Source organism: Pseudophryne corroboree, chromosome 2 (genome assembly GCF_028390025.1).
Source record: "Pseudophryne corroboree isolate aPseCor3 chromosome 2, aPseCor3.hap2, whole genome shotgun sequence".
NCBI classification, from domain to species: Eukaryota; Metazoa; Chordata; class Amphibia; order Anura; family Myobatrachidae; genus Pseudophryne; species Pseudophryne corroboree.
Genome location: NC_086445.1, coordinates 76334928 through 76345827, shown reverse-complemented (window position 1 = coordinate 76345827; position 10900 = coordinate 76334928). Strand labels below are relative to the sequence as shown.

The 10900-nt window shown below is 49.0% G+C and overlaps 1 long non-coding RNA gene across 1 annotated transcript in view; it reads left to right on the top strand.

Moving 5' to 3' along the window:
- The first annotated feature begins 2449 nt into the window (after positions 1 to 2449).
- The window catches only part of LOC134999610 (uncharacterized), a 57201-nt gene continuing 48750 nt past the window's right edge, over positions 2450 to 10900 (top strand). Inside the window, exon 1 of the long non-coding RNA XR_010201693.1 lies at positions 2450 to 2638. This is a non-coding gene — a long non-coding RNA (uncharacterized LOC134999610). The remainder of the gene's footprint in view (positions 2639 to 10900) is intronic.

Genomic DNA, 10900 nt, shown 5'->3' with positions numbered 1-10900 from the left:
GTATAATAGCTCCAGTCTTGCATTGTACTGTAGTGATGGGTGGGACTGTGACTTGTGGCATCTCCAGGGTAAAATTTCAGTAAGTATGGATTATGGGGGGTCATTCCGAGTTGATCGCACGTAGCAACTTTTTGCTGCCCGTGCAATCAACTAGACGCCGCCTATGTGGAAGTGTATATCTGCATAGCAGGGCTGCAATCACTTGTGTAGCCCTGCTATGCAAAAAATAGTTTCCTGTAAAAGAAGACCAGGGTAAGAGTTTCTTACCCTGTGCAATCGTTCCAGTGATGCAGGTCCCGGAATTGACGTCAGACATCCGCCCTCCAAATGCCTGGACACGCCTGCATTCGCCGAACCACTCCCGGAAAACGGTCAGTTGATGCCTCGGAACTCCTTCCTCCTGTCAATCTTCTTGCGGTCGCCGCTGCGACTGCTTTTGTCATTAGCGGCGTCACTGCCTGGCAACGACGCAGCCTCCGCGCATGTGCAGAACCGACCTGTTCGCACTGCTGTGACAAACAGCAGCGTGCAAACGGGTCGGATTGAACCCCCCCAGTTTTAAGAAATTTCCCCATGGAAACAAATAAGCACAGGGCTGATACAGTGCTCTTTACAGTCCTGTGCTCGCCCCGCCACCAAAACCTTAGGTGCCCTGGGCAACGGCACCACTAAAGATGATCTTGTCCCGATATGTCATTTCTGGACGAATCGGAATGACATCACTCACTGTGTATGCCCGATATGCGGGTTTCTGGGGACGCTAGCAACATCGCCCCGTCAGCCCTGCATCAGGGACCAACCAGGAGATAATACTAGTGACATGTATGCTAATTAAGAAGGAAACAGTGATTGTTCTATCCTTCATTAGATCATTCTGATGTGTACCGTGGTAGCGTTATGTTGGCCCAGTGCCCGCCATATTGTCCCGGTACACTTTGCCTCAGTGTGTACCCAGCTTTACACCCCTAGCTCGCCGCACGTCCCTGAGTTACAGCCCTGAACTGACATGAATGTATTAGCAACTGAATTCCCCTCAGTCTGATTGGCTGCTAGCCCAATGGTGTATAAATGTAGGAGTCACACCGCTATGGCAGCCAATCCCCTGATGCCATTAATGAACGAGACAAAACCCTTTTGGTACTCATGTCTGACGGCAAGAGTTATGGCATTAATTCAATATTTATCAAATACGGTAAACAGCTTACTGCTGTTTATGTAGAAATCATACCGCCTATGGCATAAGTGGCACAGTCCCTCTTGCCTGCAATGGGGACCCAGTAAAGCCTTTTATGGCGCCAGCAAAGCCTACTAGGGGATGCGGCCAACATCCCGCTGGACGGGATCCCGGCGGTCGAAATACCGACGCCGGAATCCCGACCGCCACAATCCCGACCGCCACAATCCCGACATATTCTCCCTCCGTGAGTGTCCACGACACCCATAGAGGGAGAATATAATAGTGTGCCGAGCGTAGCGAGGCACCGTGCCCGCAAGGGGCTCCGTACCGCTCGCCACCCCTGTCGGGATTGTGTGGTCGGGATTCCGGCGTCGGTATTTCGATCGCCGGGATCCCGTCCAGCGGGATTACGTACTGATCCCCCTACTATGGTTGGCCAAATCCCTGCCACAGATGGTCACCACAAATTTATCAGCAACCCGTGGCAGCACAGCAGGGGAGGCTGCACTGGAGGGAGACACCGCTGGACCTCTCCAGACAGGTAAGTGATGGTAACTACCTGCAGCATATTAACACCACTGTGAGATGCAGTGATACAAAACGAAGTACGCCGCTTATAATTAGTATTGGGGGTAATTCCAAGTTGATCGCAGCTGGAATTTAGTTAGCAATTGGGCAAAACTATGTGCACTGCAGGGGAGGCAGATTTAACATGTGCAGAAAGAGTTAGATTTGGGTGGATTATTTTTTATTTTATTTGTGTGCAGGGTAAATACTGGCTGCTTTATTTTTACACTGCAAATTAGATTGCAGAGTGAACACACCCCACCCAAATCTAACTGTCTCTGCACATGTTACATCTGCCTCCCCTGCTGTGCACATGGTTTTGCCCAATTGCTAACTAAATTTCTGCTGCGGTCAACTTGGCATTACCCCCATTGTTCTTAAATGGAGACCTAGATAAATAAATGAACTTAATGAACAATGAAAATATTAATTTGAACTCTAAATTGAAGAGTAAAAAGGGGCCAAATTAAATAATGTGAAGTTTTGGAGAGATAGGAATTATATGAGGAGATTTCAGCACCACGAACATCTGTGGTCTGCACTTTTGTGTATTACTGGTGAGGAAGTGCTCTCACACACAGTGACAACACCAGGTTCAGGGAACCGCTAGCACTGAGCTGGTTAAGCTGCAGCAGGGCGGGAGCGGGCGGGGCTTCACTGCTAATGTCGCCACGTCAGCCCTCAGCGCTCTATCATCTAATAAAGTTTCCAGCCTTTGAATTTAGCGCACGGTGCTGCTGGGAGTTGTAGTCTCCGGTGCGGTCCAGCTCATGGACTGCTTGTTGGGACCAGGCAGAGCGCAGGAGGGGAGACGGAGCGGATCGGCGGCAGCGCTCTGTAGCGGCGGAAGCCGGGGAAGTCGCAGCGCTCGTTCTCCGCTTTAGCGCATTGGCGGTAAGGATCGCCGCGGCTCGGGGTAACGCAGCGGCAGAAGTTGTGGTTTGGCTGCTGTGTCCTGGGCAAGAGGGAGGATTGGGGTCACTGGGTTGGGAACTTCAGGGTCATTCAACTTGTTTAGGATTGGTCACTTCTGTTTCAGACATTAACTACAGAATGGCCAGTCTGCAGTGTGTCATGTAGTTTGGAGAAAGTTGTCTTGTCCCTAGTCCTCCCCCCCCCCCCCCCCCCCCAACACCCCCCCCCCCCCAACACCCCTCATCTGTTCCCTGGTCGCCCCCCTTCTCTACTGTTCTCTAGTCACCTCCGCCGCCCCCCCTTCTGTACTGTTCCCTAGTCAGCTCCGCCGCCCCCCCCCTTCTCTACTGTTCCCTAGTCACCTCCGCTGCCCCCCCTTCTCTACTGTTCCCTAGTCACCTCCGCTGCCCCCCCTTCTCTACTGTTCCCTAGTCACCTCCGCTGCCCCCCCCTTCTCTACTGTTCCCTAGTCACCTCCGCTGACCCCCTTCTCTACTGTTCCCTAGTCACCTCCGCTGACCCCCCTTCTCTACTGTTCTCTAGTCACCTCCGCTGACCCCCTTCTCTACTGTTCCCTAGTCACCTCCGCCGACCCCCCTTCTCTACTGTTCCCTAGTCACCTCCGCCGACCCCCCTTCTCTATTGTTCCCTAGTCACCTCCGCCGACCCCCCTTCTCTATTGTTCCCTAGTCACCTCCGCCGACCCCCCTTCTCTACTGTTCCCTAGTCACCTCCGCTGCCCCCCCTTCTCTACTGTTCCCTAGTCACCTCCGCTGCCCCCCCCTTCTCTACTGTTCCCTAGTCACCTCCGCTGACCCCCTTCTCTACTGTTCCCTAGTCACCTCCGCTGACCCCCCTTCTCTACTGTTCTCTAGTCACCTCCGCTGACCCCCTTCTCTACTGTTCCCTAGTCACCTCCGCCGACCCCCCTTCTCTACTGTTCCCTAGTCACCTCCGCCGACCCCCCTTCTCTATTGTTCCCTAGTCACCTCCGCCGACCCCCCTTCTCTATTGTTCCCTAGTCACCTCCGCCGACCCCCCTTCTCTGCTGTTCCCTAGTCACCTCCGCCGACCCCCCTTCTCTGCTGTTCCCTAGTCACCTCCGCCGACCCCCCTTCTCTGCTGTTCCCTAGTCACCTCCGCCGACCCCCCTTCTCTACTGTTCCCTAGTCACCTCCGCCGACCCCCCTTCTCTACTGTTCCCTAGTCACCTCCGCCGACCCCCCTTCTCTACTGTTCCCTAGTCACCTCCGCCGACCCCCCTTCTCTACTGTTCCCTAGTCACCTCCGCCGACCCCCCTTCTCTACTGTTCCCTAGTCACCTCCGCCGACCCCCCTTCTCTACTGTTCCCTAGTCACCTCCGCCGACCCCCCTTCTCTACTGTTCCCTAGTCACCTCCGCCGACCCCCCTTCTCTACTGTTCCCTAGTCACCTCCGCCGACCCCCCTTCTCTACTGTTCCCTAGTCCCCTCCGCCGCAACCCCTTTTCTCTTCTGTTCCCTAGTCACCTCCGCTGCCCCCCCTTCTCTACTGTTCCCTAGTCACCTCCGCTGGCCCCCCCCCCTTTTCTCTTCTGTTCCCTAGTCACCTCCGCCCCCTCCCACTCTTCTCTTTGTTGTTGTCCCCACCCTCTCTGATATCTACCCCACTGGTCGGTCCCCCCCACCCCACTTCTCTGATACCTATCCATCTCTCTGCCTCCCACCCCACCCTGGTCCTCCTTAACACATACCTCTGCTACTACCTCCCCCACCCGCCTGCCCACTTCTCCACGCCTCTCTGCTCGCCTCTTCATTGCCTGCAGTGTGGGGGCTGTGATTTTTAAAATTTCTGACTGCCATAAACTGGTAAGTCCTGGGGTGATTTTACCATGTACCACACACAACTGCCCCTACTCTGCCAATCCGCTCCTCTTTCTATACAAATATTGTTATTATTTTTTGCTTTTATGTAAAGATCTCTATAAACTCTTTTGCTGGTTTGTAACTTATACCTGTATAGCATCAGCCACTTTTATATATTCCCTAATTCTAGTGATTTGCAGAGTATGTAGATGTTTTACATCTGCTATCATAGTCTACTATATCTGAAAATCTTTCATTTGTTGGCTTTATGTTTGTTATTTTTAGAAACCTTTATTTATTCCCATTTGAAATGTTGGAAGGTACTGTATGTCTTTATCCCTACTTAACATCTAAACCGTGAATAAGGGGTCTATTCATGAAGCAGTGATAAATGTGGAGAAGTTGCCCATGGCAACCAATTAGCTGCTCCGTACAATTGTATAGTATGCAAATTATAAATGTTACTTCAATGCTGATTGGTTGTCATGGGTAACTTCTCCACAGGCTAACTTCTCCACTCTTATCACTGCTTCATATGCGATGTTTATGTTAAACTTTTTTCACTAAACATCGCATTCTTATTTCAGGATTTTTTCAGATTTCTAACACAATTCATTAATACTTACCTGTTCCCTGATGCGATGCGGTATCCGGCTGTTCTGCGATCCTGGCTTCTCCAGTCTTCTCTCTTCATACCGCGACTGGGGTCTGCTGCACATGCGCAGTGTTCCCCCTTCCTCCCCCTCCCCCTCCATGTGTCATCTGCGCATGCGCAGGGGAAACAAGACCTCCAGCGGCGGGCAAGGGCAGCAAGGAGGAGGTGACCCGGCAGATGCAAATGCATATGTTCTGGGCTCCTCTGATATTGTGATGCGATTCAGCCACAGAGCGGGGGTGCCGCTGGGGAAGTTATGGACTTCTTCACGGTAACCCGCTCTGTGAATTGCGGTGAGCAGAAAAAAGCCATGTTTACCGCAAACAGGGCTTTTCTCTGCTGCATGAATAGACCCCTAAGGGGTCTGTTCATGAAGAAGTGATAAATGTGGAGAAGTGAGCCTGTGGAGAAGTTGCCCATGGCAACCAATCAGCATTGAAGTAACATCTATAATTTGCATATTGTACAATTGCAAGGAGCAGCTAATTGGTTGCCATGGGCAACTTCTCTACTGGCTCACTTCTCCACATTTATCACTGCTTCATGAATAGACCCTTTAGGCGTCTATTCACTAAGAAAACGAAAACAGAATTGCTACTTCAATGAGATGTATAGCTGTAATAAGTAGCAATTCATGTATAATCACCCTTCTGACGATGCGCTGCGCTGTATGGGGCTCCTGTGGTGAGGTCATCTCCAGCGGCCACTCCCTGTGATGCGCAGAGTCCAGCGGCGGGTCCTTCTGCGCATGCGCAGCTTGTTGACCTCCCGGCAGGCCGCAGTGGCTGCTGGGATGTTGGGGGCGGAGCCAGCGCCAGGTGCTGAGCAGAGAGCAGGGAAGTATTGAGCTTCCCTGCCGTCTCCGCACCACAGTTCGGGTTACGCCGTCCTGAGATGGTGAACCTGAACTCCATGGAGAAGCACCTTCATGAATCGCACTCACCATACAAAGATATGGTGATGCGATTCAGGCACAGAGCGGGGGTACCGCTGGGGAAGTCAGAGACTTCTCCACGGTAACCCGCTCTGTGAATTGCACCAGGCAGCGAAAAGCCCTGTTTAACGCAAAACAGGGCTTTTCACTGCTACATGAATAGACCCCTAAGTCATCTCACTGTTGTATCGTTGTTTCTCTTGTGTAAAACAATAGGGGGGGTCTATTCATGAGGCAGTGAAAAGTGTGGAGAAATGAGCCAGTGGTGAAGTTGCCCATGGCAACCAATCAACATTGAAGTAACCTTTATAATTTCCATACTATACAGTTGTACGGACCAGCTGATTGGTTGCTACTGGCAACTTCTCCACAGGATCACTTCTCCACTCCTTTTTTTTTTTTTTTTTTTTTTTTTTTTTTTTTTTTTCCACTGCTTCATGAATAGACCCCATGGTGAGAATACCACAAGCAGCTCACTGAGTAATGTGACACAGAGGGGTATATTCATGAAGCAGTGAAAAGTGTAGAAGTGAGCCAGTCAGCTGCTCCGTACAACTGTATAGAAGGCATTTTTTAAATGTTACCTCAACACTGATTGGTTGGCATAGGCAACTTCTCCACTGGATCACTTCTCCACACTTGTCACTGTTTCATGAATAGACCCCAGAATGTGTATTCTTGTAGAAGACTTAGGAATCCTCGATGTGTCTTGTAGTATGGGATACTTGTGTGTTTCAGAGGAAGGATGCTCTATTTGCTGTGGTGAAGCAATAAGGGTCCGTTTGCCTTTCCCAGTCACTGGCATTGCTGGGACTTATAGTCTCACTACAGCTGGTAGACCACAGGTGCTTAAGTCAGGGGTATGGCATAATAACCTCTGACTTTGACAAACTATTTTTCGATGTATTGTTATGAGACAAACGTCTAAATCTCTACATAAAAGCGCAACAATGCCGGCTGCTGATTGTCATGTTTTAATTGCTGGTCCGCAGCGTGTTACTTCAAGCATGTCGATTTTAATTAGATTATTTTCTATAACCTCATGCTATCGCTGCGATCTGCAGTAGTACATTGTTTAATATGTACTGACTGCTCTAACAGCAAAGGGCCTTTGATGTGTACTTGTCAAAGCTTCATGCGTAATTGCTGAACATTCGTGATGTTGAGTTTATTAGTGGATAGAGGTGACATCCTTCATGGTAGATGTTTTTTAGGATCTATTATTTATTTATTTTTTCTCTCGTGTGGCTGGTCACAACAGCAGCAGTCAGCATTTAACACCACTTGTGAACGTAACCCACTTTCAACTTGTGCTCCTTAATGGCAGAATACTAGACAGCTCTACAGCCTGTCCACTGACTCCCTGACACACGCAATGGACTGCTCAGTCAGCAGCCGCGTGTAGTATAGAAGAACTACAGTATTTAGGTCAACACCAAATGGTTACAGAAGATCGATGGGGGTAATGGTCGACACACAAATGGTCGATAGAAGCTATGTTTGGTAATATGTGGCCACCATCAATTTAATCGTACCTGCAGGTTTGCTTCTCTTGCCACACTTTGGGTAATTGGAACGATTTGCGCACCGCAGGTTACAATTTCCACAGGGATTAAGCAAATGTTGGAAAACGTGAAAAATAAAATTGTGTCGACCATATGTTGACCTAGACACTGTCTATCATTCAGATACCCCAGTGACTGCTTCGGGAGGGTGCACAATAAAAACAGGTATGCCAGTACTAACACATTCTGGGCACTGTTTATAAAGTGGTAATAAAGCGCCCCCCCCCCCCTTTTTTTTAAGATGTGTGGGGCGGCATTACTCATTAGTGGAATATTTATTAACAGTTTCATATATAGCCCAGCATATTCCGTTGTGCTTTACAATTAAGACCAAAGTAATAGAACAAAACTAGGTAAAAACAGACAGACATAGAGGTAGGAAGGCCCTGCTCGCAAGCTTACAATCTATAGAATAGCACGCCACATCACGACAATGGTAATTGAATTGCAGTGGTAACAGGTTTTGTATCCTTGGTGTGTATTGTTACAGCTGCATTCTGGAGCTAGTACACAGTGGGGTCGATTCAATTCTCTGACAGTTGAATAGCGCCGGGAATTAGCTCCCGGCGCTATTCGATACAGCGCCAAGTGACACTCAATTGTCGGGAATTCTTCTCTCACCCCTGGGGGATGGGAGAGGAAATCCAACAAAAGTGCCTCCGCGAGGCTGATTCTGTCGGGAATCAGCATCATGGCAGGGAGTTAAGTCGGAGAATGCCCGTTCTCCCGACAAATCAACCTGTTAAGTCCGGGAGTTAATTTCCGGCGCTATTCAACTGTCTGAGAATTGAATCGACCCCAGTGTGTGCAATTCATAGATTGACTGGGCGGAAGCGCTGGCTAACCTGGAAGTACGAGGATGATGAGGGACTGTGGATCTTGCACACACTTTTTGGATGTCCACATAAACAACAGAACAATACCAATTACTCGTATAGAGAGGGCAAATAGTATCTTATTAGAGTTTCAATAAACAGTATTAATAATTGTCCAACAAGGACACACAAATATTACACAGAAAAATGAAAAGGTTAAAAATTGTACAATGTTTAAAATAATAATAAGAATAATAATATCGCTGACCGTGCATTTATAACAGCGTGACTTAGGTTCCACTTAATATTTGGGGCTCCATTTCCAAATGACAAATTGGCTGTGAATGTTAATAACTTAGGGCCTAATTCAGACCTGATCGCTGTTGTGCGAATTCGCAAGGCAGCTGATTATCGTTCGCAGGCGTACGGATCATAGGGGGTAATTCCAAGTTGATCGCAGCAGGATTTTTGATAGCAATTGGGCAAAACCATGTGCACTGCAGGGGAGGCAGATATAACATGTGCACAGAGAGTTAGATTTGGGTGGGTTATTTTATTTCTGTGCAGGGTAAATACTGGCTGCTTTATTTTTACATTGCAAATTAGATTGCAGATTGAACACGCCACACCCAAATCTAACTCTCTCTGCACATGTTATATCTCCCTCCCCTTCAGTGCACATGGGTTTGCCCAATTGCTAACAGAATTCCTGCTGCGATCAACTTGGAATTACCCCCATAGTGCACACACGCGAGGCCAAACTGCAAAAGAATACAGCAATTCAGTCTAGCTGTGTCTGTGTTCACACAGCTCAATTAGTAGCAGCGGACTTCAGCTGCACCAAAAAAAAACAATATTTTACTTGTGACTTTTATGCGCTATAAATACAGGTGCATGAAATGACTAGAGACCACATCAATGTAATAGAAATATGTTTAGAAAGTTTATTTTATGTAAACACTAAACTTGGGGTGTGAGACACGTCAGAGAGTTACCCCTGTACCCCCCAAAGGACTTGTACAGCTGCTGTGGACACCCGCCATTCATGCTGAGTACATCCAGAAAATCCTCCTGCATTCACGTTTGCTACTGAGACGCTATATGCTAGAGGCGCTCATCGTGAAGGAGGCATTAGAGACTGGAGCTGTTAGCTGAGCAGGAGTGTTAAAGTTGGACGCAGCCACGTTACAGAAGCGTTTCCCATCGGTTGGAGCTCACCGCCAAGAGACACACCCATCCTGGCCAGTAGTGGAGAGTATCACAGGTACGGCTGCACACCACTCACTCCTGCTGGAGGATATTTGTGTAATAAGAACATAGCCCATTACAGCTTCTTTCTCAGGGCTTAAACAATAGGAACGGTGCATTGAACAGCATTAATTTCCAGCACAAGGAATACAATCCATTATAATGGACATTGAGATACAAAGTTTTTAGTCTGGAGTAGGGAGGCCAATCCCGGGCCATTTTTTCAATCCCGGGATTCGGGATTGAAAAATGCTCAATCCCGGGATTGCAGTAGGGATCAGTGTAGGGATCAGTGTAGAGAGCAGGGAAAGTATATGTGGAGGGCAGCAAGGCAGGGTGGATGTAGGGAGCAAGGGAGGGTGGGTGTAGGGAGCATGTAAGGAACAGGAAGGGAGGGTGGGTGTAGGGAGCAGCTGGAGGGTGGGTGTAGGGAGCAGCGGGAGAGTGGGTGTGTAGTGAGCATGTAAGGTACAGGAAGGGAAGGTGCCGGTGGGTGTAGCGAGCAGAGGGAGGATGTCAGGAGCAGAGAGTGTGGGTGTAGGTAGCGAAGATAAACATTTACTACTTATGGGCGGGCCGTGGGCACCAGCCATGGACACACACACACACTGACCGTGCTGGCAGCATTTCAAACGTAACGCTGGCCGCCAGCCAGTCAGAACTGGCAGTCCGGCAGCCAATCAGGGGCTGCTGCCGCTTCCCTGATTGGCTGCCGGTCTGCCAGCTTTGATTGGCTGGCGGCCGGCGCTACGTTTGAAATGCCGCCAGCGCGTTCAGTATGTATGTGTCCATAGCTGATGTAACTCCCTCGCTGACAGCCGGGCAGCGCTGAGCTATAGTGCTCAGCGCTGTCCGGCAAAACTGCGCATGCGCACTCTAATCCCGTGAATCCCGGCATTTTTGGGCCCAAATCCCAGGATCCCGCCGATCCCGGGATTGGCCTCCCTAGTCTGGAGATACAATGTATAAATATGTCCTCATTCAATAAATTGTATCTGGATTCTATACAGGAAGAGTCACGTGACTATACAAAAAATCCAATTGATAATGTATATCACTGGATGCCGTTTGAGGTTGTCGTTTTAAGTGATATTAAATGTCTTTTTATACAAGTTTTTTTTATGTTTACATAAAAGAAACCTTCTATACATATTTCTATTACATTGATGTGGTCTCTAG